This window comes from Melospiza georgiana, chromosome 33 (genome assembly GCF_028018845.1).
Source record: "Melospiza georgiana isolate bMelGeo1 chromosome 33, bMelGeo1.pri, whole genome shotgun sequence".
NCBI classification, from domain to species: domain Eukaryota; kingdom Metazoa; phylum Chordata; class Aves; order Passeriformes; family Passerellidae; genus Melospiza; species Melospiza georgiana.
The window spans coordinates 650,257-677,487 of record NC_080462.1 but is presented as its reverse complement, the minus strand read 5'-3'; the positions used below and the strand labels follow the sequence as shown (position 1 = coordinate 677,487).

Sequence of the window (27,231 nt, the reverse complement as noted above, 5' to 3'; positions counted from 1 at the left end):
CCCCATGCCCCAGTGTGACCCAGCATGGTGGTGCCACATCCCCAAGCTCACCATGGATCCCTTCCCCACACCCCAGTGTGACCCAGCACATCCCCAGGCTCACCATCCCTCAAGGTGGATCCTTTCCCCATGCCCCAGCATGATCCAGCACATCCCCAGGCTCACCATCCCTCGAGGTGGATCCCTTCCCCACGCCCCAGTGTGACCCAGCATGGTGGTGCCACATCCCCAGGCTCTCCATGGATCCCTTCCTCACACCCCAGTGTGACCCAGCATGGTGGTGCCACATCCCCAGGCTCTCCATGGATCCCTTCCCCACACCCAAGTGAGACCCAGCATGGTGGTGCCACATCCCCAGGCTCTCCATGGATCCCTTCCCCACACCCAAGTGTGACCCAGCACATCCCCAGGCTCTCCATCCCTCAAGGTGGATCCCTTCCCCATGCCCAAGTGAGACCCAGCATGGTGGTGCCACATCCCCAAGCTCTCCATGGATCCCTTCCCCACACCCCAGTGTGACCCAGCATGGTGGTGCCACATCCCCAGGCTCTCCATGGATCCCTTCCCCACACCCACGTGTGACCCAGCACATCCCCAGGCTTACCAGAGAGTGCCCACAGTGCAGTGGGCAGGGTGGGCATGTCCTGGTGTCCTCTGCACCCTGTGTGTGCCTGCAGTGCTGCTGTGTCCCCACACTGAGGTCTGGTGCTGGTCAGCAGCTCTGGTCAGCCACTGGTGTCCATCAGGATCCACATCATGCTCCAGGCCAGCAGAGCAGGGAGAGGAGGAGGAGGAGGAGGATGAGGTGGGATCAGCCCTTCTGCTGAGGGTCCCTCAGACAAGGTCCTGCTGGCAGCTCCTCGTGGCTTTTGGAGGGTGGGGTTTTCCATATAACCCCCACTCCTGATTCATGTAATTGTGAGACAATCTGAGCTAAAATTAAACACAACAGAAACACCTTTATTATCCTCTTTTCATTTAACAGGAAATCCCCCCTCCCCTGTTTTTTGTTCCTGTAAATGAGACAAACACCTCTCCCAGGGCTTGGGCATTGCCAGTTAACAAACCCACAAAAAAAAATAAAATATGTTAAACACAGAAAAAATCCAGATGTTTGACACTTTGGGCCAAATGGTCAGCAAGGAAGGTGCTGGTGACCACAGAGATTTTGACTCCTCTTTTTCCCCACCATGAGCTCTCACCAGTCCCCAAGCACTTGCCATGGAGACACTCAGCCCATCCCAGCAGCCTGCTGGTACCAGAGCCAGTGTAAGTTTAGGGAAATACTTTTTTTTAAAAATCCAAAATTTTAAAAAATCCCCTTACCAGGATGTTCCCGTGAACTCTCACCAGGGCCAGAGACAACTTGTCAGCCAGAAAATGAGCAGCAGGGAGGGTGAACCCACATCCAGCCTGGCAAGAGAGAGAAAAGAGGATGTTAAATGTCAGACTCATGTTCTCTGGCTGGATTACACCAGGACAGGGAGATTACAGCCACACTTCTCACATGAGAGGGGAATGAGAAAGAGAATTCATCTGGAAAACTCTCAGCATCTTTGAAACTGGACTGGTTTCCTAATTTGAGATGCCTCTGGGGGGCCTCAGCCTTGTAGGGAGCAAGAGGAGCTGGGGTCTGCTCTGGAGCAATTTGAAATGGCTGTTTGAAATGAAATGAAATTTAAAATGAAATGAAATGAAATTCGAAATGAAATGAAATTTGAAATGAAATGAAATTTGAAATTTCTCGTTTCACCATTCCCTGGCCCTGCCAGCTGTGGTGCCAGCCAGCATCTCACTGCGTCGTGTAGAAAAAACCAACTCCAGGTACTCAAAAGCCACAAGCAGGATCAAAACCTCTAAATCTAAGTCAAAAAGACCTCACTTTCTTTATTCTTTCCTTGTCTTCTGGGGAGCTGTGGCAAAGCTCCAGCACTGCTCATCCCTGCTTGAAAATACCAAAAGTAAGCAGCCCTGACCCTTTGGAGTGTCCTTACAGAATTGGTTTATATTTTAATAATATATTAATCTTCACTTTATGTACTTTCCATGTGTATAAACTCTGTGTAGTGGTTTTGGCTGGCTAATTTAAGATTTCTCTGCCTCCAACCATGGCTACTCACAGGCTACACATGGATTTAGATAACCAATGCAGAACTGATGTGGTTTAAACTGAGGAAGAGTCAGAGAAAGAACTTGTTCTGGTGGCCAATAGTCCCATAAATCATCTCTAACACTACAGAAACCAGAGACAATCTGTGGAAATTCAGTGAGTGGCACTGGTGGCAATGCCCAAACCCATCCTCTCCTTCCAGCTCCACTTCCAACACGTTCCTGTGCCCCATCCCAGGGAAAGAACCAGAAAAAAAGGAAAGGAAAAAAAAAAAATCCCCCAGCACAGCCTGAAGTTTATAAATAAAAGCAGTGAGAAGTGGACTAAGTAGGTGCAGCTTAGCCCAAGAGCTAAGAGCCTTAGTGCATTTTTGCAAGTTTTAGGGAAGTATTTCCCATTCCTGACTAAGCACGGTTGGCAGGCGGAGGGGAGCGCGTGGCCCTTCCCAGCTCCAGCTGAAGGGACACAGGAGTGACATTTCCCCTTCCCCAGCCCCTGCCACCCCACAGACCCCACCGGGACCAGATCAGAGCCAAGCCCAGCCCTGTTCCCCACGGGGCTGCCCCAAACCAGGTGTGTCTGGGAGTCCAGCATCAGCCCACAAGCAAAAAAAATGTGATTTGTTTTTCTTCTAGGGATAAATTTTGAGTTGGTTTTAATCTGCTTTCGAAATTCCCGTCACACCAGGGTTAAACTCACTTAGCATATTTAGGCTTTTAAGTTGCCAGGTCTCATGGCAACAGAGGGATGGGGAGAAATTAAAAAGAACAACAAACGCGGCCTCATGGAACACCAAGATTTTCACCTAAACCACACACCCCTTGCAATGGGGCTTCAGATAAAACACCCCAATATATTTCAGGTGCTATGGTAAAATTAATCACTTCCCACTGGTTGTGTGAAGAGATTTTTTCCCCTCTCTGAGATTAACCTTAACTTTGTGCCCATAGATCACTTGGACTAGGTGAAGCTTCTCATGCCTCAGCCCATGGCACACAGGAGGGAATGAAGTCACTCTTGTTTCACATTTATTCTTTCCCCCCTTTCTTAAACAGCCATGAAATGGCTTCAGCCACAGAAAAAAATGAGGCTATTGAATTTTTCTAGTCCAAAAGAAGGAGGAGGGGTAAAAAAAAAGAATTAAACAGCTGTTTTGCTAATGTTATCACAGTACACAAAGAATGAAACATCATCTAGTGCATCTAAGAAAAAATTCGGCAGCCAAGCCTCAAGCCCCACAGGAAGGCACGGAGTGTACTTTGAACAACAATTTTTTAAAAATACGGCAAAAAAAAATATGATAGAGCTGCCTTTGGTGGTGCAAAACCTGAAGACGAGGTGAAAAGAGGCTGATTTTGGGGTGTGGGTTGGCTGGTGGGTTTTGTGGCTGAGACACCCAGTGACGGTGGGAAGAAGGAAATCCCAAATCCCAGTGAGGCCGGGATGAGCCCCTCAGGGCTGAAGGCTGAGATGAGCCCCTCGAGGCCAAAGATCGGGATGAGGCCCTTGAGGCCGAAGGCTCCCTGGCAAGGCCGGGATGAGCCCCTCAGGGCTGAGGGCCGGGATGAGCCCCTCAGGGCTGAAGGGTCCGTGGGAGCCCCTTGAGGCTGAAGAACCTGGGATGAGGCCAGGATGAGCCCCTTGAGGCTGAAGGCCCCACAGTGAGGCTGGGATAAGCCCCTTGAGGTCGAAGACCAGGATGATGCCATCAAGGCCAAAGGCCCCATGGTGAGGCCCAGATAAGCCCCTCAAGACCAAAGGCTCTGTGGCGAGGCTGGGATGAGCCCCTCAGGGCTGAAGGTCAGGATGAGCCCCTTGAGGACAAAGGCTCCATGGAGAGGCCTGGATGAGCCTCTCAGGGCTGAGGGCCGGGATGAGCTCCTCACGGCTGAAGGCTGGGATAAGCCCCTCGAGGCCGAAGACTGGGATGAGCCCCTTGAGGTTGGGATGATCCCCTAGAGGCTGAAGACCGGGATGAGCCCCTTGAGGCTGGGATGATCCCCTAGAGGCCAAAGACCGGGATGAGCCCCTTGAGGCTAAAGGCCCCATGGCAAGGCTGGGATGAGCCTCTCAAGGTTGAAGAGCAGGATGAGCCCCTCAAGGCTGAAGGCCCCACAGCAAGGCCGGGATGAGCCCCTTGAGGCCGAAGACCCCACAGCGAGGCTGGGATGAGCCCCTTGAGGCTGGGATGAGCCCCTTGAGGCCAAAAGCCCCGAGATGAGGCTGGGATGAGCCCCTCGAGGCCGGAATGAGCCCCTCAAGGCTGAAGACCCCACAGCGAAGCTGGGATGAGCCCCTCAAGGCTGAAGACCCCACAGCGAAGCTGGGATGAGCCCCTTGAGGCCGAAGGCTCCATGGCGAAGCCGCAGCACCCGAAGCACTGCAAGCAGTTCTGTCCCATCCCACAGAAGCAGCCGGAACGCGATGGAAGCCGCCGGAACGCTCCCGCCCGCGTGGCTGGGCCCGGCCGAGGGGAATCGGCCATTTTACACAGCAGCTGCCTAAAATGGTGGCTCCCACCTTGCCTTCCCCTCAGCACGCATGCACCCACGGGGAGGGGAGGGCCGGGACCGCAGCCCCCCGCTCGCGAGGGCGCCGGGAACGGGAGCCAAGATGGAATTAGAGGCAGAAATTAAAGGAGGGGAAGGGGGGCAAGCGGGAGAGGATGCGCCTGGCCTCGGCACGGCCTAGGCAGCGATGGCTGCCTTTGTGTCCTGCGGAAGGGAGAAGGGAGGAAGGCCTCGAGGGGGGAAAATGGGGGGAAAGAGGGGAAGGAAAAGAACGTTTGGGTGAGGATGGCGAGGGGCAGGGATGCGCGGGGGTGCGGGGAAAAAAAAATCTTCCGTTCTTTCTTCACCGACCCCCCTTCACCCTCCCCGCAATCCCGCTTTGACTTTTCCCACAGAAGTAGCCAACCTCCAAGAATGCAAATGACATTCATTATGCAAATGCATGCAAATCAGGTTTAACTATCGGAAGAAGGGCTCGGAATTTCTAATGGGTTAACTCTTTCCTGCACGGCCAGGATAACAAGAGCCCTCGTGTCTTCCTTGGGGCTTTGTGCTTCCCCATCCATGGTGGGCACCCCGACCCGCACCCCTCCATGGGCACCGAGATGGGGAGGGTGGAACAAAGCACCAGGAAAATACCAACAACAACAATAAAATAAACCCTACTGGCGTGGGAGCGGCTGGCCCTTCGTTAAACGTTCCAGAAGGAGACAAGACAAAGCAGGCTTAAGCGAGAAATTGGGGGGAAAATGGAAATTAAAATGGGAAAAGAAAACAAAGGGGAAAATATAGGAAAATCACAACAACAACAACAACAAAAAAGGAGAAATAAAATGAAAGGGAAATGAAATATTTAAAAGGAAAATTAAAAGGAAAATTAAAAGGAAAACTAAAGGAAATTTAAAGGAAATTTAAAAGGAAAATAAAGGAAAATAAAGAAAGAGGAAAAATTTAAAATAAATTGAAAAATAAAATTAAATAAATATTAGGTAACAAAATAAAGAAAAGGATAGAAAATAAAAGAAAAGGAAGGGAAGAGAAAGAAGGGGAGCAGGCCGCTCTTGGCAGAAGGTGAAACCCTCCGGTGGTGCAGCAGAAAAGGGTCCTGGCAGCCACAAGGATTTGGCTGCTCACATCGAACCCGCTTGCTGGGCTGGCCTTGGAGCCCCTGGCTCATCTTCTCCTGGGAACAAAGTCACAAAATGCACCAAGATCCCATTCTTCTCCCCTTTTTTTTTTTTTTCCTTCCCAGTGTTTTCATTAAGGAAAAAAATTAAATTACAATTTCCCCCCGTGCTGGGTGAGCCCGTGGTTCTCCGAGGAGAGAGGGAGGGAGGAGCAGAGGGTGGCAGTGGTGGCACTGGGGTCTCAATCCACATCCCTGTGACCTGTCCAGCATCCTGGCATGCCCAGAGTGTGTTCAAAACCTGGGTGGCATCAGTGCCCCACTCCTCCAGAGCTTTGTAAAAATTCTGATTCCTCATCCCTGCCCCAAAGATGGAAGGCCCCAGTGCTGGGAACTGAAACAAGGAAATTCTGGGTAGTGGCCTCATGCTCACTGAATGTTGGGATTGCAGGAATTATGAATATTACAGAGAAATAGATGCATGGCAAAATTCTAAATATTTTATGGCAACATTGTATTGATTCACAATAATAAAGCACTTCAGGATTATTGCTGTGTTTTTGTCCAAGAATTATTTCTTATCTGTTCCAAAACCTCCTGATTTTTCTGTTCTATTCTATACCTCCTTTTACATTTGATTTTTTTTCGCAATCTGCTCAAAATCTCTTGTTATTTGCGCTATAAGATATGAAGTGCAGCAGCAATAATCTGTGCAAGGACAAGAATTTCCCACATTTTAGGGGTTTGGTTTGAGACATTACAAAGATTATTGGTTTAGAGTCACTTTGCTGTGCTCTGAAATGCACGAGTGCAGACACTACTGGTCAGTTATAAAAAAAAAAATAAACCCTTTTATTTCATTAAGCTGGTTCCAGCATAATAAGACCTCTGCAGAGGGTAAAATATACTTGAGGTGTGCACTTTGGCAAACCTCTTTCCTTACTAAAAATAATTTTTTTAAAAATTAAAAATATAAAAAGAATAATATTTTTTTAACCAGTAATTTGGTTTTCTTTATGTTTTCTGGTCTCCAGCCCATTGGAGCAGGAGCCTTGCTTTGCTCCCCTCATCTTGTTTTGACTCCAAACCCCAATTTCCAAGTTCACACATCATTCCAAAAGTGGAATTTGGTGATTTTTCTCTTTTTTAATTAGTTGTTGGAAAGCTTATATAAAAAATAACTAACAAACAAAACCACACACATTAAAAAAATTAAAATATAGAAAAAAAATATTAAAAGGGGCTGGGGGACGCTGGGGGTGCAGCAATGCCCAGGCGTGCCCGGGATCTGCTCATCACTGATAACCAATACTGAATTATCCTGGCATGGGGCTGACAGGACAAACTCCTCAGATGCTGCCTGATGAGCACCCAAATACCCCAAAATTGTCATTTTCTGGCCCAGAAAGGAGTCAGGGTGCATTAACACATACCTGGTGTCGTGGGCATCCCAGGATCTTCAGCAGGACAGACCTCGGGCGGCTGCAGGACACAAAACCAAGGTTGGGTTTAGCACAATGTTGGCAGAAAGCAGCGCAGAAATTGCTGGATTTAAAAACTCCAAGTGGAGTCACGTGAAAATAGGGTTTGGTTCCGTCTCCAAAAGGGATTTTTAAATTTTTGATTGTTTTTTTTTAAATTTAGAATGCCTCCTGTTCATTCAGCTCTCTTTGCCTTCACCTTCCCTCTCTATAAAATTTCACCACTCTTGTCTAAATCTGTTTCAAACCCGTTTGTTCTGGTTTGCCCTCATCCTTGACGCACCTCTTTGGCCCTGGAAAACTCCTGAAGATACCCTTGGGCACAGGGTGAGAAAAGAGCTGCCCTGGGCATTTGCAGCCTCTACATCACCCCATTAAAAATACAATTCTCAATACATTTTAACCCCTTGTTGTTAGAAATCAAAATCCACACAGGGCATGGAATGGACCCTGGCAGCTTCTACAGTAATTTTTTGCATGGAGAGACCTGCAAGATCTCTGAAATAAAGGAAGAAAGGGGGAGGAGAGGTGTCGAGAAATTACAGTGGAAATATATTTATTGAAAATATATTTTGGAAAATCATTTCAAGCAGCTTCTCAACGAGGTGCAGGGGCTGCACATCCCATGGGAAACAAACAACAGGAACAAAGTGATCCCATACAGCCACTTTCTTCCCCATTTCTCCTACCAACAACCTAAAAAGCCATCTTTGCCACATGTCAAGAAGTTTTGTACCTCAAAAGCCATTTTTTCCTCCCAAACCCCACGTTCCCTCCTTGCCAGACGGTGTTTTCTAGGAGAGGCATTTAGCAGTAGGTTTTGCATAGCCACACCATGGGCAAAATTCAGGCTGGAGACGGTCTTTGAAAGAATTCGGTATCGTGAAAAATTACCAAACAAAGCAAGAAAATCTCCTGGACACGTGGAAACACCAAATTCTCGTGATGGGAAAAAAGTGATGCAGGAGATACCAACAGGGAAGATAATCCAGGTATCCCAAACCAAAATTCCCAGTGGAAAAGAACCTTTAAATTCCCAAATTGCTGTGGAAAAACCTCTTGGTTTTCCTACCAAGCAGGATGTTGGGTGTTTTAAAGAGGATAAAGGGTTGGGGCTGTCACAGGTAGAAGAAAGGTCCCTTCCTAATGCCCACACTGCCACTGGTGCTGCCAGGAGCCACCTGGGCATCACCTGGCACCAATTTAAGGCAGAATCCCAACTTTGCAGCACTCCTGTTAAGGCCAAAAGGAAAAGAGGAATTTTGCAGCTGCCACTTCAACTCTCTTGTGATGGCTTGGTGCTCATCTCCTCTCAGGATGCAGCGGGATGTGAAAGCATCCTTGGACCACAAAGGAATTTCCCATGGAATCCTGGAGAAGATTTGGGGTTGGATTATGAGGCTTTAAAAGCTGCAGGAGGCACAGGCTCTCGATACTGTTATTTTTGGAGGCAAGAGCTCTCGATACTGGTATTTTTGGAGGGCTTCTGATACTGTTATTTTTAGCCAGTTTTTAACTCATCTCACCAAGCCCTTTTTTTTTACAGCCAGCTCACCAACCTTCCGGGGCCAGGGTGATTTTTATTTTTATTTTTTTTTTTTGCCAGACTCAATTCTCCAGCGCCAATAGCGCTGAAAAAAAAAAAATCACCCCCCAAAAACCCCACACACCACACAAAAAATCCAATCCCACCACCCCTTTTTTTTTTTTTTTTTTTTCTTATTTTCCCAAAGAACTGGGAGGCGTGAGCACTCGAGAGTCAAATTTGCCCAGGAGCCGCGTTCCCTAAGAAAGCAGAGCTCGTTCTCCTTCCACAAACTCCGCAGCGGCAACAAAAGTCCCTTTCAAGCCCTTCCAGACGCAAGTCCTTCAGCTCAATTAGTCAGGCACACAGAGACACAAAAAAGCCTCCCATTCAGGCTAGTGGCTGGCTGTGGAGGACAAGGGCGAAGAAAGGATCTTTCTCCCACGCTTTCACTGGGTGTCATAACAAGCAGAAAGCCCTCTTAGGGGGGATTATTGGAGATAAGAGTCCGATGGAGGGGCTGGGGCAGCAGCAGCAGGGGAGGAGGGGATGGGGATGGGGTTGGAGGTTGGAGCTCCCAAGGTCGGGTGAGCACGGCAGAGCACTCCGTCAGAAATTGGGGGGGTTTTTGACAAAAAAAAATTACGATATTCCCCCCCCCCCCACCCCAAGCCTGTACACACACACACACGCGCAGAATAATCCCCGTTCTCCATGGCAACCTGCTCCGTGGCCATCCCTCGCACCAGAGGAGGGAGGCAGCCTGCTTTCACTCCAGAATCGCTGCCAGCTTGTCCCCATCCTGTCACAGCCTCGGCCAGGCTGGGCAGAGGGGCTGGACAGGCTCCATCACCTCCAAAAATCAGAGATTTTCTATAGTAAAGAACATCCAGAAACGCACAGCTCCGTGGGAAAGCTCTGCCTGCAAAAGCCGTTCCTGCTCCTGCGCATGGGTGGGTTTGATGTTGGAAAGACCTTTTTTACGTGAAAAAGAAGAAAAACATGTGTGTGCGTTTGTTAGTGGGGTTTTTCGGAGGCAAAACAAAGGGAAAGAAGAGAAAAGAAAATCTCCCAGGACTGGAGTTTGTCTGTAAAATTGTGGGGTGGGGTGGTGGCCCAGGGCCACCCGTCCTCCATGTCCCGAGCCCTCAAACCTGTCCCCAGCCAGAGGGGACAATTGCTGCACCTTCTGGCCAGGCCTCAGCAGGAATAAAACTTCTCTGGATACTGACAGTGCCCTGAAGGATTAACCAACATCCCTGAGCGAATTTTGTGCCTAATTCCCTTGAACAATCCAGGTTATATTGCTAATTCCCCATCCCTTTTCCATTGGCTCTATGCATGGCTGTGGAAGGCCGTGCCCCTCCAGATCTTTTCAAAGATTCCTCTGCCACAAACAGAGTCACAAAATTCAAAGCAAATGCCAGAAAATTTGGGGGTTTTTTCCCTTCTGCCCAGCCCCAAGCCCTGTCAGTTGCTGCTGTGGGATTGTCCCCATCAGAGGAGCAGGTGACAAGAACATCCAAGTTCAGCAACATTTCACAAGGATCAGGGAGGGAATAGAAACTCTCCAGCCCAGGAATGGAAAGGCAAGAAACTCTCTTGGAATACATTATCCCATAATTGTAGGGTTTCAAGCACTTTCCTCCCAAGCAGCTGGTGCCTGCTGGTGCCAGAGGAAGGTTGTTTGGCTCAGACACATTCCTGCCTGCTCCAGCCCGGGAATCCCTAAAACAATCCACTCCTATGAAATCCTGAATAGAAGAAAAGAATAAAATAATAGAATAAAAGCAGAATATTTCACTCAACCAAAACAGAGAGATTTACTAAAAGACAGGGGGGAAGAGGTAGATAAAACAAAGTGGATTCCCTACGGACAACAGTTTCTTCTTCCCAAAGAGCATTCTGTGCTTCCAAAAGCGTGAACACAATCTGAAGGATCCCCTTTCACACAAACTGGTCCAGAAAAGCTTTTGTGGTTTAGTTGGCTTTTTTTGTTTGGTTTTTTTGTTTGTTTGGTTTGGTTTTTTGGGGGTGGTTTTTTTTTTTTTGGTTGTTTTTGGTTTGGGGTTTTTGGGGTTTTTTTGGTTGGTTGGTTTTTGTTGTTTGTTTTGTTTTTTGTTCTGGTTTGTTTTTTTTTTTTCAATAAAAGATGAGGAACCTGCTGAAGGTCAAATTAAACCTGATTTACCTGCCTTGACCTAAACAATGCAAGGCCACAAGATGAGCCAACAGCCCCCTGGAGCCACACAGGGCTCGAAACCAGACCAGTCCACCACCAATGAGTATCATTTTTTCATTTCCAACTTATTCCAAATTAATCAGCACTTTTCCCTCCTTCTGAGACCTGCATTTTCTCCCTACCCCAGAGCAAGCTCTACCTCGTGTTCTCTGCTTGCCTGTAAAAATGCATCACACCAGACCAAGCAGTTAAAGGCAGCAGATGCACCCAACATGGATGTTCCCTCCTCCTGCACCAGCACCCTGCCACTGCTCCTTTTGTCCCTGCTCCAGCAATATTCAAGCCCCCAAAAGTGGAATCACAATTATTTTTACACCCAGCCCGGGCTGTCAAAGTCGAAGCTCCAGCCCTGGCCGCGATGCTGGGTGAGGATTACACAGCTTTAGCTGGACAGTTAGAGATGCCAGGTCTCAGCCTGTCCCAGCTGTAGCAGGATAAATACTGGGGTTACACAGTGAGAAAGAGACTGTGATTTACTGAGAGCCAGATTCAAGAGATTGTGATCCACTGAGAACCAGATTCAAGAGATTGTGATCCCTGAGAACCAGATTCGAGAGACTGTGATCCACTGAGAACCAGTAAGAGACTGTGATCCACTGATAAACAGATTCAAGAGACATTGATCCACTGAGAATTGGTGAACAAGAGATTGTGATCCACTGAGAACCAGATTCAAAAGACCGTGATCCACTGATAACCAGGGAGCAAGAGATTGTGATCCACTGAGAACCAGATTTAAGAGACTGTGATCCACTCAGACCCAGATTCAAGAAACTGTGATCCATTGAGAATCAGATTCAAGAGACTGTGATCCACTGAGAACCAGATTCAAGAGACTGTGATCCACCCAGACCCAAGAAACTGTGATCCATTGAGAATCAGATTCAAGAGACTGTGATCCACTGAGAACCAGTAAGAGACTGTGATTCACTGAGAACCAGATTTAAGAGACTGTGATTCACTGAGAACCAGATTCAAGACTGAGACCCAGATTCAGCACGATTCCCGGTCCAAGACTTCCCCACCAGCCCTGCAGACACACGGACACCCCCAGCCACAATCCCAGCATTCAGGCATCCCTCTCCACAGCTGGCACCCTAAAACAAAGTTTCTCATCTCTTTTCCTGCAAAACCACCCAGGGCCGTGCCAGCCTTGCCCGCGGCCGCCGCCCCTTCCCCAGCTCGGCCAGCGAGAAGCGTCGGGACTCACACGCACACGTCCCTTTCTATATCTATCCATGAAAATCCCTCCGGGCAGTCCGAAATACCCCCCAGGACTATATTTAGCCCCCCCGGCACGCCGGCAGCACAAGGCTGGGCCAGCAAAAGCTGCGATGGGAGCCGCGGCGATGGGAGCGCGGAGCTGCCAGCGCGGGCGGCGAGAACCGAGCTCCGCTTTCACATCCAATCACCCCGGCTGCATCTCAGCCACCTGCCCGCTGGCTCCCGTCTCCTCAGCAGCCTCAGGAGCACAGAGCTCATCATTTTCCTTCGAGCTGTGCCCCCCTCGGGGCACTGCTTCCCTCGGGCGGGGTGCGGGAGAGCCGCCCGGCCCCGTGCGCTGGGCACGCAGCGTTTGGGGATTCAAGAAATCTCCTTTTCTGCCATACAGAAATAGGCACTGGCTAGCCCAAAATCACCCCAGGGCGCTGCAGAGCACCCTGAGAAGTGCCAGACACGATGGGGACAAGGACAAGAGGAGCCTGCCCAGCCTCCTGCGGGCTGAGCTCGGAGCCCAGAGCTCGGGTAATTCCGAGCATCAGCCCAGCCTCCGTTCCCACACACCGCCACTCGCTGAAATTAAAGCAGGGCCTGATCTGATTCCTATGGCGGCTTAGCGCCCACTCAGCCGCTTTATCATAATCCCGACATAAAAATCGCTCCCTTGAAAACGCTCAGGGGTTTGAAGCCCTGATTGTTTGAAGAGGAAAGACTCTGTTCTCAGCACAAAGATGTGCTCCCCTCTCAGCCCCGGACGAGCAGCTGGAGGCTTCCATCAGCATTTCTGAGCCTCTAGGTGCCCGTGGCAGAGCCCTCACGCTTTCCTTGGTACAGAGATGCCCCCAAACCCAGCTGGACCGGCAGCACCCCAAAAAGAGCAGAGCTTTGAGGATTGGTGCTGGGAACAAGTCACCGCTGGCTGCCAGCCCCTGCTGTGAGAGCATCTCTAAAAACCATCCCCTCTCCCTCCAAACCCAGCTGCGACTGCTTGTGGGAAGGAATTCAATCTGTGCATTTTAAAATGAAATAGATACATGCGAATTTCGATGGTATTGGTGGGATTTCTTTGTGGTGGCACTGCCGTGCCACTCCACACCTGCCCAAGCCAGGCTGCATGGGACTGGGCTGGGAGGACAAGGGACACTTCATCTACCAAAGGGCTTGAGCCATCAGGGCCTCCTTTTGTTTTCAGTTTAAAACTGTAAAAGGCCAGCAAAAAAATTCCCTCAATAGGGAAATGTATTTTCCTCAGACGCTATAAAATCATTATTTTTAAAAAAACGTTTTTAAGCTACTTTTCATCATTCTGCGCTGAGAATTTTCAAATACGAAATTTAAGAAATTTAAGAAAGAAAATATACATATTTTATCCATCGCAAAGTAAAAGTTTATATCCACTGGCAGCACCAACCAGCACAAGAATTTCTGCCCTTTTGCCAGTCCCCTGACCCGCAGTACAATGAGAGGGCTTTGGCCTCAGCACCAAACTGCTCTGCTGCATTTCTGCACTGCCAACACAAGCATTAAACCCAAAACCTAAAGGAGATCCACTGAGTGAAATTAATCATTTTCAACAATTATATTTGTATAGGCTCGTTCTCCTCAACAACTCACTGAATCACAGAAAAATCAGTATCGCATTTTTTCTCTCTTTTTCTCCCCGATTCCAAACTGCTGCTAAGCAAGAGAACGATGTGGAGAGCTGATACCTCGCTCCCAAACGAGTGTGTCTCCTATTAATGTCTCCAGCAGTTATGTGGCCAGAAGGGAGAGCAGAGTAGACAGTGCTGAGTGTTAACCAGTCAAATCAGAGTGTCCAAGCAAGCTTAAACGGCCACATGTAAACTGCAATTTGGATCAATGTCACGCAAACACACAGGGCTTACTGCTACAGCACTCCAGGAGTAAATCAGGGAGAAAAAAAAAAAGGGAAAAAAATTTAAAAATCAGCTATTTGCAAGACTATTCCTAAGCTCCTGGAGAAAGCCAGCTCACAGTCACACAGACACTTCCACCACTGGAAATGGTCATTCCCCACAACAAAAACTCAAATTAAAAAGAAATTCTATCCAGCCAAAGAGTGACATGCTCCAACAACACCCAGAAACTGCAGCAAAGCTTGTGGCACCAGAAATCCCCCAGGAACCCATCCAAGGGCTGAGGGGGCTGAACTGGTTCCATTTCCCCTCCAAGCTGGGAGCACAAAGGGATGGGTGATGAACATGGAGGTGCTGTAGCCCCACAGTGTCACCACGTCCCTGAATGGCAGTGGGGGTCACAAGCATCTTAAAGAGAGATTTTTGGAGCTAGGAGTGAGGTGCAAAAGCTCCAGAGAGGCAGCTTGGGCCTGATGGGTTTGAAACCCACCCTCTACATCACCAACCAGCACAGGCACCTCCTGCCCCTGGCTCCAGGCCCTCCACACATGGTTTGCTAAATTCTTGGAGGAGTTTCATCCTTGTCCCAGTTTACATCCCCCCACTCCTGCTCATGCCTTTGTTAGAGCCAAGAGGTGACACCATCCAAAGCAGCCTATGGCAGCGCCGCAGAGCCCGCCATTGGTCGCCCAGGAACACCAAAAGATGCTCCCACAGCAGCACTCCCAGCCCCTGATTGGAGAAAAAGGCTTTTTTCCCCTCCTTGAGGGAGGCCACGGGCCAATGGTGGATGGCACATGGCACCTTCCCAAGGCTCAGCCTGAATAAAAGTCCCTTGTCCCCTTTCACGCCCAGACCTTGGGCCACCGCTCGGCGCCGATATCTCGGACACATCCTGGAGCACCAGCACCCAGGAGTGGTGTGGACACCCAGCAGGACTTCTCCTGGCCTGGGAAAGGAGGAGTGAGGAGAGTTCCGTGCCGAGAGCTTTGTCACCAAAGCCAAGCCAATGTCACCCTGAGGTGCTCAGGCTGTGAGCATCCATGGAGGAGGTTTCCCCTTGGAGGCTTCACTCTTTGGGTGTGAGCATCCATGGAGGAGGTTTCTCCTTCCTTGGAGGGTGATCTCCCTGGGTGTGAGCATCCATGGAGGAGTTCTCCCCTTCCTTGGAGGCTGCTCTCTTTGAGTATGAGCATCCATGGAGGAGGTCTCCCCTTCCTTGGAGGCTGCTCTCCCTGGGTGTGAGCATCCATGGAGGAGGTCTCCCCTTCCTTGGAGGGTGATCTCCCTGGCTGTGAGCATCCATGGAGGAGGCTTCCCCTTCCTTGGAGGCTGCTCTCCCTGGGTGTGAGCATCCATGGAGGAGTTCTCTCCTTCCTTGGAGGCTGCTCTCCCTGGCTGTGAGCATCCATGGAGTTCTCCCCTTCCTTGGAGGCTGCTCTCTTTGGGTATGAGCATCCATGGAGGAGTTCTTCTCTTCCTTGGAGGCTGCTCTCTTTGGGTCTGAGCATCCATGGAGGAGGTCACTCCTTCCTTGGAGGCTGCTCTCCCTGGCTGTGAGCATCCATGGAGTTCTCCCCTTCCTTGGAGGCTGCTCTCTTTGGGTATGAGCATCCATGGAGGAGTTCTTCTCTTCCTTGGAGGCTGCTCTCCCTGGCTGTGAGCATCCATGGAGGAGTTCTCCCCTTCCTTGGAGGCTGCTCTCTTTGGGTATGAGCATCCATGGAGGAGTTCTCCCCTTCCTTGGAGGCTGCTCTCCCTGCCCATGGAGGTCGTTCCCTGTTGTCCTGCCCTCTGCAATGTCCCTCTCTGGCTGGGGACAAACAGCCTGGCCAGGAGAGCAGCACCTCGCTCGCCCCAGGGAGGAGCAGCACGATGGCAAAGGAGAGCAGGGAATCAAACAAGAGCCTGTAAAAACTTCCCTACATCCCTGCCAGCACCAGGAACAATGGCAGAACCTCAGTGGGAAGAAGGAAAGAAGGTTCTCCCTAAGCTTTCCCCAAGCAGATCATCACAGAACTCCACTTAACACACGTGCTAAATTATTCTGAATTAAAGGCCATGGGTGAGGGGGAATAAAATCTTGTTTATTAATTTCAAGCATTCATATGAGCAGGATAAATCTGTCACATCACACCCAGCACCACAGCCCTTCCCTGAAGGAAGGGCCAGGGACAGCTCCTTGTGCCCTTTTGGGTTTTTTAGAGATCCCAACGAGCACACGAGCGAAACGAGCGGGTCCGGCACAGGTCAAAAGTCAGCTCATTTCTACATCTCTCACAAGAGGGTTTGCATAAAGTCACAAAGCTATAATTGCTCCTTTCCAAAATTAGTTCAGGTGCCATCACCCACATTAGCTCTTTATTATTATAAAGTCTTTTTTGGTTTTAGTTTTTTTTTTTCCTCCTTGGAATCACCGTTCCGATATTATTTTATCTTAATCCACCATGAGATCTTTGTGCTCTCCTAAGCAAGATCAAGACACCTTTTCAAATAGGTTGCTGTGATTTGTAGGTGGCACCTCAGGCACCCAGTTTGATTATTAAAAGCAAGTGGGAAGCACCCAGCTCACCTCTTTGACTCAAAATTCCCTTCTAGGGTAGAGCAGATTTAAAAAAATCCCAGTTTCCATAAGGAATAGGTTGATACATAATCCATTAAAGAGGGATAAGAACCAACATCAATTGGCAGAGAAGATAAATTAAGCAAAATCAAGTTCCTCAATTAGTCTCATGTGGTTCCACACACAAGTTATATATATATATATATATATATATATATATATATATATATATATAATCTCCCTTGTAAATCCCCAAATTAGAATCTTGAGTCCATTCAAAGCAACATTCATAAACAAAGGGTTAAAAGAAGAAAGGAAGCATTTGAATAGAGACACAAGGGAAGAAAAACAAAGAAAACTGCAAGAAACCATTTTACAAATCACCATATCCCTCTTTCTAATACTGATATCAAGTTATAGCTGTCAGGGAGGAAAATTTATGTATCTGTATAACAGATAGGGAAGAGGGGGAGGGAAGGTAGAAAAAAGGAAAAAGAATCCAGCACTCGTATTTGCAAAACAACCATTAATAAACATTGCTCTGTTGCTGCTTTATTAAACAGATAATCCAACACAGTAATCTGTATTGATTTATGGATTTTCTGATGCTCTATGACTGGTTATGCAATGAAAGTTCATCCTTGATCTGTAGTCTGGGTCCTGGACTTAACTAATTCATAATCTGATTGGAAGTTTTACTTTGTTAATTCAATTACAGTTAACGGCCGAGGAGAGAGCGGCAACATCTTTGTCTTTCTCAACACAGATGGTTTCTTCACATGCCCAGAACCACTAAACTCTTAAAATCACAGGAGGCAAATAGGTTCTTTTAAAAAAAAAAAAAAAATCCTACCTCAGGTTTTAATTCCAGTCTCTGAAAGTTGTCTTTTCCCCCATTTTTTCCGCCTCTCATTTCCTTTCTCTTCTTTTTTTTTTTTTTTTTTTTTTTTTGGGCTTCTTTTTTTTTTTTTAATATTTTTCTTTTCCTCCTCTTCCTTTTTTTGATGAATTTCCTTTCTTCTCCACATCCTCCTCAGGCGTGTAATGGGGTTATTTTTACTTTCGGTTATCTAGCTTTATGAAGAATCGACACCACTCATACAGCTAGATAACCAAAGATAACAACCAACCCCTGGAGTCTACAGCATCAGCAGGAAAAAGCCAACCTCCTCTTCTCCAGGGGCTCGGGGGGCACGTGGCTTTTAAGGAAGGAACGAGGGGAGGAAAACGAATAAAAAGAGATGCAAATATTAACAGCCAGATCCGGAATATCTTCACAGAGCTCCAGCCCCGGCCCTGCTCCTGCAGCCCGAGCAGCCCAGAGTGCTGAGCATCGCTGGGACAGGCAGGATCAGGCCCCTAGGAAACACAATTTGGAGCAGAATTACAGGAGAACCACGCAAGGGCTGCCTATTTTCTGCCGAGTTTCAATTTGTTTCATTTGCAAACCAAATGATGTTCTGCAGGTGCCGAGAATTAAGCCCACATTATTTTTAATAACTATCAAATTAATGCATTCAAACTGGTAATAATCAAAGCAAATAGAATTTGCACCCACAACTTAAAATATGCGTAAAAGACCAAAAGGACATTTCCCCACCCACAAATGCGTTTGAACGCTCTCTAAACAAAATGACTGCGAGCAAAACCTGCCGGTTAATATAAATAGTAACTTGTGATGCTTTGGATTCAGCCAAGATCTGGGGGAATAGCAAGGAACAAACACAGAAAACACAGAGGAAATGATGAAAGGGATGCAAGGGAGGAAAGAAGGAAGGGAGCGACTCCTGCTCGCGGCTCAGGACCCCGGCCCTGAGCAAGGACCGCGCATCTCGGGCAGGGAGCGGGACCCGCATCCCTCCGTTCGTTCAGGGGGAGAGAGAGAGAGCGCAGCTTTCCCCCGCCAGGGAACCGCATCCCTGGCTTTGCTCTCCCCGCATCCCTGGCTTTGCTCTCCCCGCATCCCCGGCTTTGCTCTCCCCGCATCCCCGGCTTTGCTCTCCCCGCATCCCCGGCTTTGCTCTCCCCGCATCCCCGGCTTTCCTCTCCCCGCATCCCTGGCTTTGCTCTCCCCGCATCCCCGGCTTTGCTCTCCCCGCATCCCTGGCTTTGCTCTCCCCGCATCCTCGGCTTTGCTCTCCCCGCATCCCTCCGTCCTTTCTTCTTTCGCGGGGAACACGCATCCCTCCGTCCTCGCTTCGGGGGCTCCGCTTCCCTCCATCCTTCCTTTCCCCGGGGGCGGCGGGGAACCCTCATTCTCCTTCTCCAGAGTGACCCGCGTCCCTCCACCCTTTCCCTCCTCCGGCGCGGAACGCGCATCCCCCGCACCGTTCCTCCTCTCCAGGGCAGCCCGCATCCCTCCATTCCTCGGGGAAAGGAACCCGCATCCCCCCCTCGCACCCCGCATCGCGTCCCTCCCTTCTCCCCTCCGCTCCATCCCTCCTTCACCTGCGTCCCTCTTTCACCCTTCTCGCTGCGGGGAGCGCGGAGCCCTCGCTCCGCCGAGACCCCGCGGCTCCTCCGCCCCCGCGGAGCGCAGCTCGGGTAGCGCGGGGGGCCTGCCGGCGGCTCGGCCCGGCTCGGCTCGGCCCGGCTCGGCTCGGCTCGGCTCGGCTCGGCCAGGCTCGGCTCGGCCAGGCTCGGCTCGGCCAGGCTCGGCTCGGCTCGGCCAGGCTCGGCTCGGCTCGTACCTGGTGCCCGCAGCCGCTGCCCGCAGCCTCTGCGCCGGGGGGAGCGGCGCGCGGCACTTTTCATTCATGCTTTCACACTCCCGGCCCTCGCCGCGGCCGCTGATTGGCCCGCACCCGCCTGACGTCACCCGCGCCGTTCCCACCCCTCTGCAGCGCTCCCGCTTCATCAATGGGCTGGGGAGGGGCCGCGCGCGACCTGGCACCCCCCCCAAGCTGGCACCCCACAAAGCTGGCACCCCCCAAAGCTGGTACCCCCAAACCGGCACCCCCCCAGCCTGGCATCGTCGCCCGTCACCCCCGCCTGCCCCATCGCGGCCGCCGCCTGCGCCGTTCTGGCCTCTCCCCGCCATCCCCGCGTCCAGCATCGCCCTGAATCGCCAGCATCGCCCTCATCATCATCATCTTCATCGCCACGCTCATGGCCTGCGCTTCACCAGGCTCAGCGCGGCGCTCCTCATCGCCACGGGCATCGCCACCACCCCCAGGGCCACCCGCTCATGGCCACCAGCCCTGGGCAGTGCCAGGTGTCCCCTGCCCCAGCCGTGACCGCCCTGCCAGCACCGATGTCCCCAGGTCGCCACCTCTGTGCCCACCAGAGGCTCAGCCTGCCTGGCTTCCCCTTCTCGGGGAGGCGAACACCACCCAGTGCCAGTGCCAGTGTCGGTGCCAAGGCCTGGCCGCGGTGTGCAGATCCCAAATGGAATCAAATGCTGGTTTACTCCTCTAGTTTTAACCCCACAGTTAATTACCCTTTGATTTCCCTGCTATAATATAGATCCCATTAAAAAAAAAAAAAAAACCAAAACAAAAAGAAAAAAAGCCAAAAACCCCCACCATGATTTTTCCTTGAGCAAGAACAGAGGACTGGGGCTGGTTTTGTTTTGTTTTGTTTTTGTCATTTTCTCTTATAGGTTTCTTTACCTTGGAATTATTTTTTTTTTCCCAGCTGGTTTTTGGGGTCTGTGAGTTTGGCCTGGGAAGTTTCTCATGGCTTTTGTCTCTTTCTGGAGCTCGATTCTGCTGCTCTCACCACCAGCGCAGCCACTCCGACCCGGCAGGGCCCTCTCTCCCAGTTCCCCGCACTGGGAAAATGGGAACCCACTGGTGTGGCCCCAGCATTGGAGTGGAGAAAGGGGGTTGGGGGAATGGAAATTGCCCCAAAATAGCCCCAAAATAGCCCCAAAACAGCCCCAAAACAGCCTCAAAACAGCCCTGGGGCTCTGCTCCTCAGGCTGTTCCACCCCGTGGCCTCCTGCCCGGTTCTCTGCGAGTCCCCCTTTGCACAAAAGGGTTTTTGGGGTGCTGTATTGCACCTTTCCCCCTTTCCCTTCGTCCTTCCAGACTTAGCTGAGAGGGAAAACGCAGATTTCGGGAAGATTTTATGGATGCTCACGGGGTAAGGGAGGGGCTGCAGCACCCATTGGAGGCACCCAGGGTTCCTCCCACCTGCACCCCCATACCCAGATTGCATTCCCCCAATTTCTATCAGGGCAGGGACCCTCCCTGACCCCTCCTGGAGCCGCTCGCCCCCCGGGCTGGGCGCTGCCCGTGGTTTCTTTTCTCCCCTCCGTGGTTCCCCATCACCCACCTGGGCCAGCAGCGGCTTCTCCGAGGGCAGAGGGGGCCGGGGCTCTCCTGGAAAAGAAACCGAAAAGAGGGAAAGGGTTAAAAAAGCAGCGGTGCCCACTGTGCCCATGCAGCCCCCGGGGCCGTGGGACAGCTCGGTGGGGTCCGGCTGGGACCGTTCCCCATCGCCACTGAAATGGGATTTTAGGCACACAAAAATGAAATGGGATTTTAGGCACACAAAAATGAGATGGGATTTTAGGCACACGAAAATGAAATGGGATTTTAGGCACACGAAAATGAGATGAGATTTTAGGCACACAACCGCCTGCTCGCCCCTCTTTTGATTCTCCTCTTTATTAAATTCACATTTTAAAATTCTTAATTTTTATTCCGGTCCCCTTCAGAAATTATAATATTATTTTTTAACCTGCCAAAAAAGAAAAAACACACGACGAATTTTGCGATTTAGCCTGAAAAAGGCTGCAAAGACAGGGATTTCGCTTTCAAATTTGTATTCACCCTGGGATTACCCCGATGACAGTGCATTTTTATTTCTAATTTTATTTAACATCGCGTTAGAACCAACCCGATCTGGGAGGATTTAGGGAAGGGCACGAGCGATTTGCAGGAAATGCTCGCGTGTGTTTTGAGCGTCTTGACAAATAAAAACCTGCTCCGTGCTTTGCTGTCTTTCTGAGGGGAAAAAAAAAAAAACCCAATCCAAACCGCAAGGAAGCAGACGGCGGGATCTCCCTTTGAACGGCAGATTTGAGGATTTCCAGCCTTAAAACTTCCACGCACTTATATAAAAACTTAATTTCCGGGGGCTAAAAACGGGGAGGACCTGAGCTGGTGGGACCGTGGGCATTTTTTGCAGAGCCAGGAGTCCGTGTACGACCCCAAAAATAGCCCCAAAAAAGCCCAAAATAAGCTCGGGTTGATTTTTTTCCCCCGTGCACTCTTTGAGCGCTGCTTCTTCCCCTCGCTGAGGAAAGAATCAAGGACAGGCATGAGGCTTTTAAAGAGCAAAACCAAAGCAACAACAACGACAAAAAAAAAAAAAAAAAAAAAAGGACAACGAGAACTAAAATATAAGTTAAAATAAAAATTAAAATGAAAATGAAGATTAAAGCTTCCTTGGCAGGAAAAAAACAACCAAAATAAACCTCCAAAAAAGCCATGTGGGATTTTGGAATGGAACACCCGGGCCCGCTGCCACCGAGAGGTGAATTTCGGCCGGAGCATCACGTTTGGCTTTAATAACTTCTATAAAAACCCCTAAACCCGTTGAATTTGGGTTCCCTGCACGGCCTGAGGAAGAGGAGCCTTAGCGGGGCCACCCCAGGGCAGGAATTCTCGGCGTTCAGGGCTATTAATGAAGAGGCTCCCACCTTGTTATGATGGGGGGGGGAGAAATTTAAGAAAATTCCACACGGGGAGAAGTTCCCGAGGTGGGGAGGAACCTTTCCCGCTCCGTTCTGCCTCGGAGGATGTGCAGAACCTTCGCTCTGGGCTTATTTCCACTCTCATTTTCATTCATTGGCTTCTTCCAAATTTGGGATCCAGCCCCGCGCATCCCAACCCTCCCCAAATTCCTGCTCGGGGATGGGGGCACCAGGAGCCTTCTGTCCCCTCTCCCCCGGTGTCATTGTCACCTCTGCCCCCTCCCCGAGGCTCAGCCCGACCCCCAGAGCACCCTCGGGCACCCCTATGAGAGCGAGGATTTGGGGGTCCCTCCGAGAGCATCCCCTGGAGCAAAGCACAAAGCGCCGGGGCTTGGAGAGAGCCAGGCCGCTGCCATCCCCTGCCCCGGGCACTCCGCACCCCAAAAACTGGATTTTTTCCAGCCGGGAGGAGGTGGAAGAAGTGAATCCCTCACCCGAAGTGGCTTTGGGTCACTTGCGGGCCGAGAGAAGAGCGAGGATGGACGCGCTCGGCCGCGCCCAAACTTTCTGCGCTCGGGTGCCGGAATGCGGCGGGACGGGAGGAAAGGGAAAAGGGAAAAGGGGAAAAAAGGGGGAAAAAGGGGGGAAAGGGGAAAAAATGGGAAAAAAGGGGGGAAAGGGGAAAAGGGGAAAAGGGGAAAAGGGGAAAAGGGGAAAAGGGGAAAAGGGGAAAAGGGGAAAAGGGAAAAGGGAAGGAAGCTCCCCCTGACCCGGGGATTTAGGAGCAACTCCGACCCCTCATCCCCGACCCCAGGCAGGAGCTGGACCCTCTCCCGGGGCATTTTCCCCGCAGCGCTGCGGCCCCCAGCCCATAATAAAGACTCTTTGAGAGTCCTCTCCCCCCTCCACCCCTCCGTCCCCCCCTTTACTTTTTTTTTTCTTTTTTTTTTTTTTTTCTTTTTTTTTTTATTATGGTTTTCTCACCGAGTCCAATAAATCGCGCGGCTCGTCTGGCCTCAGACGTGTTCAGCAACCCAAGCCCCGCCGCTTTTGTTCCGCCAAGTCTCACATTGTCTGTCCGGCTGCGCGGGGGCTCCGCGGGGGCTCCGCGGGCTGGGTGAGCGATGCTCCCCCTTTTCCTTTTCTCTTGAGTCACCCCGAGTTCTTCACCCACCTGGGGGGGATGCGCTTGATGGGCAGAGAGTCCTGACAGCTTGGAGCGGTGCCCCTCCTTTCAGTGCCCATCAAGCTCCGTGCCCACCGTGCCCACCGTGCCCTGCCCTCACCTGCCCGGCTCTCCCTGGCCGTGCCCCCGTGCCCGGAGCCGCCGCTGGAGCGGAGGAGCGGGGGCCGTGCCCGCCGTACGGATATATAGGAGCGGCCGAGCAGCCTCCACGTAGCCGATACGTAAAGTGTACGTGGGAGAGTTAAAAAAAGTTGGGATGCAAATGCGGGGCCAGCTCCGTGGTGCGAGAGAGAGAGAAGGAGGGGAAGGGGGGGAGTGTTGGCGAGCTCAGAGCCGCGCTATTTCCAAGCTTCCTTAACCTCTGGATGGCTCGGAATCGATCGGCAAAGCGCGGCCAGCCTGGCAATTAGGAGCTCATTAGCATATATGCAAATGTGGCAACCTCGCTCTCTCTCGGCAGCTACGGAGAGAAAAGCGAGGCGGCTTTTGGGGGGTGGGAAAGGGGTGAGGCGTGCGGGGGAAACGGGGATAACGGGGGGGAAAAAAGGTGATCTGAGGGTGTTTGGGTGCGTTTGGAGGAAAGCAAAGAGTGCTTGAGGGGCCCGTGAGCCTGCTCCCAATTAGCTCTTTAATTCCAATTAATATTTTCTCCCTTTGCCATTAACGCAGCGCGGCCCGGCCCCGGTACCGGGAGCCGCTCCCCAAAGGGCGCGGTGCCCTCAGCCCGCCCCGGTAACAAAACCCCGAGAATTGGGAATAAAACACGAGCGGAGGGCCCGAGCCGGGCTCCGAGCGCTCCAGCCCCGGCCCCAGGGAGTGTTTTCAAGGTAACCTCTGAACTTCTTGCGTTTTATTCACAATAAAACCCCACCGCGGAGCGCAGATCCCCGGTTCTGCACCGCGACTTCCCCGCTTTTACAAACAGCGCGGGGTTTTATTTTGGTTTTTTTTTTGTTTGTTTTTTTTTGTTTTTTTTTGTTTTTTTTTTTTTGCTCGATAAGCAGAGATTAGGGGTAAAATCTCCCTGGCATTTCCTGAGTGTTGGTTAAAGCTGGGGGGACACGGCAGCAGCAGCGCAAGGCGAGGATTTTCCCCCGTTTTTCGCCTTTGGCATCCCGCAAAGTTTCCCCCTGCGCGGGGCTTCCCCCTCGATTTGGGAATTATTTCCCTCCTATCACAAATTTGTAATTTGTTTTTAATTGTATTAAAAAAATAACTCCCGTCTCATCTCGAGCTCCGATTTTCTTCCCTACTCAGGATTATTTTCTTTTTCCCCTGAATAAATAACATTTTCTCCCTTTTGCCCGTGGGTTAAACACCCGGATAACGAGAATGACCTCAAAATCAGGAATCAATTCCCGATTTTTTGGTTTCGTTTAAGTGATAAAAATACAGATAAAAACACCCGAAGTGAACAAAACCTCAGCGAGGGATGGGTGGGGGTGGCAGCAGCCCAGCCCCGGGGCACGGAGTTGATAACAGCAATTGAGAGAATTGCGGGCGTCTCTTCCCTTCTTTCTTTCCAGTTTTTCAGATAAAATTTAATTTTATTTTTATTTTAATTTTTTGGGAAAAGCCACTCTCTGCATTTTCCCTTTCCATCTCGGCAGCTGAGCCGCTTTTCCCAGCCCCGTCCGGGTCTCTGCATTCCTCTACCTCATTCCTCTTTAATTCCCGACTCACCAGGATATTTTTAAATTATTTTTTAAACTCTCACCATTATTATTAGATATTATTAGATTTTTAAAATCCATTTATTTACTGCAAATGGCCAGAAACGACGAACATCCTGCGCGGCCGCGGGCGGAGGAGCCGTGACCATTTCTGCCAGTCCCAGATATTATTATTATTATTATTATTATTATTATTATTATTATTATTATTATTATTATTATTATTATTATTATTATTATTATTATTATTATTATTATTATTATTATTATTATTATTTTCAGCCGCCGTTCCTGCAAACCCCCCGTCAGTTTGGAAGCGTGGGCAGCGCCGGATGGAAAGGAAATTCCAAAATATGAAATTCCCTTTCTGTTCCCCCTCTCTTGGCAAATCCGCAGCTACCGAGAGGAGCCGATTTCCCTGCAGAAATCAGAAATTCCCATTTCAGCCCCGAGACCCTCTGGCATCACTTCCCCACCCTCCACCAGATTATGCCTTAAAAAAAAAAAAAAAAAAAAGAAAGAAATGAGAAAAAGAAAAGTGGATTTTTATTTTCCCCCCCCCAAAAAAGTGGATTATTTTTATTTAAAAAAAAAATAATAATAATAAAGTGGATTATTATTTTTTTCCCCTCCTTATCCCAAAGCAGCAATTCAAGAAGGTGCAAAACCTTTGCCTCCCGCCGGGACAGACGGTGATTTTGTGATTTTTGGGACTCAAAGCGCCTCTTTATTTCCTCTGATGGCGAACTTGGAAGAGGAGGGGTTGGAGCAAAGCGGTCGAGCAATTTCTCCCATTTTTTTTCGGAATTTTCTCTCGGCTCCTCCTGCGTGCTCCAGCCCAGGAGCTTTGTGCCCATCTCACTTCGCGTTTATTTTTCCAGTGCCAGGCGCTGCCACCGGGCACCAAAAGCGGCACGAGCGCCGCAAAACGGGAGCTTTAAACTTATTTTTTGCAGGGAATTCCTGCTGGAAGGCAAATCCCGCTGGGTCTCGGATGATTTTAAGGGATTTTCACCGGGATTTTCGGGGAGGGGGAGGCAGCGACCCTCGGGACCCCCACCCCGCACGGAGCCATTGAAAAGGAGCCATTAAAAATGGGAAAAAAACCCTCCAGAAAACCCAAACAAAGGCAAATTCACCCCAAAAAGAGTCGGGTTTGCAGCGCACCAGGGGGACAGGGGAGGGATGCCCCCATAGCTGGGTTATCCCGAGGGGGTTTTGGGTGCCCCGGTGCCCCCCGGGTGTGCCAGGACGGAGCCGGGGAGAGGCCACGAACACCAGAGTGGGGATGGGGGGCACCAATGCAGCAGCAGCACCCCCAAAACTGAGCAGAAGGCGCTGGGATGTGCCTGAACCTGGGCGTGCCCTGTGGGCACCTCGTCCGGGTGTGCCAGGGTGTGCCCTGAGCGCGGCACAGAGGGATTTCCATCCACGCAACAATTCCTGCAGCGAGGGCACTGCAGGGGGAGGCTCTCCGTGCCCCTGAAAATGCAAAATGCCCTCTGAGATGCCCTCTCAAAATGCCCTCTGAAATGTCCTCTGAAAACGCAAAATGCCCACTGAGATGCCCTCTCAAAATGCCCTCTGAAATGCCCTCTGAAAATGCCCTCTGAAAATGCAAAGTGCCCTCTGAGATGCCCTCTAAAAATGCAAAATGCCCTCTGAGATACCTGCTTAAAATGCCCTCTGAAAATGCAAAATGCCCTCTGAAAATGCGTCCTGAAAATGCCCTCTGAAATTCTCTCTGAAATGCCCTCTGAAATTCTCTCTGAAATGCCCTCTGAGAATACAAAATGCCCTCTGAGATGCCCTCTGAAATGCCCTCTGAAATTCTCTCTGAAATGCCCTCTGAGAATAAAAAATGCCCTCTGAGATACCCTCTCAAAATGCCCTCTGAGATGCCCTCTGAAAATGCAAAATGCCCTCTGAAATGCCCTCTGAAAATGCGAAGTGCCCTCTGAGATGCCCTGTAAAAATGCAAAATACCCTCTGAAAATGCGTCCTGAAAATGCCCTCTGAAATTCTCTCTGAAATGCCCTCTGAGAATATAAAATGCCCTCTGAGATGCCCTCT

At 50.3% G+C, this 27,231-nt stretch overlaps 1 long non-coding RNA gene across 8 annotated transcripts in view; it reads right to left on the bottom strand.

The window, feature by feature from the left end:
• Positions 1 to 23,678, bottom strand: part of LOC131095353 (uncharacterized) — a 32,162-nt gene extending 8,484 nt beyond the window's left edge. For 2 of the 8 annotated variants that reach the window (XR_009115858.1, XR_009115860.1), the window contains exons 1-4: positions 17,509 to 17,612; positions 7,180 to 7,228; positions 1,327 to 1,413; positions 605 to 933 (exon numbers count right to left, since the gene is read on the bottom strand). This is a non-coding gene — a long non-coding RNA (uncharacterized LOC131095353). Of the gene's footprint in view, positions 1 to 604; positions 934 to 1,326; positions 1,414 to 7,179; positions 7,229 to 17,508; positions 17,613 to 20,933; positions 20,981 to 22,793; positions 22,891 to 23,283; positions 23,474 to 23,585 lie in introns of those variants that run through there. The other 6 variants (XR_009115859.1, XR_009115857.1, XR_009115863.1 and 3 more) reach the window with 6 other exon arrangements.
• Positions 23,679 to 27,231: the final 3,553 nt, after the last annotated feature.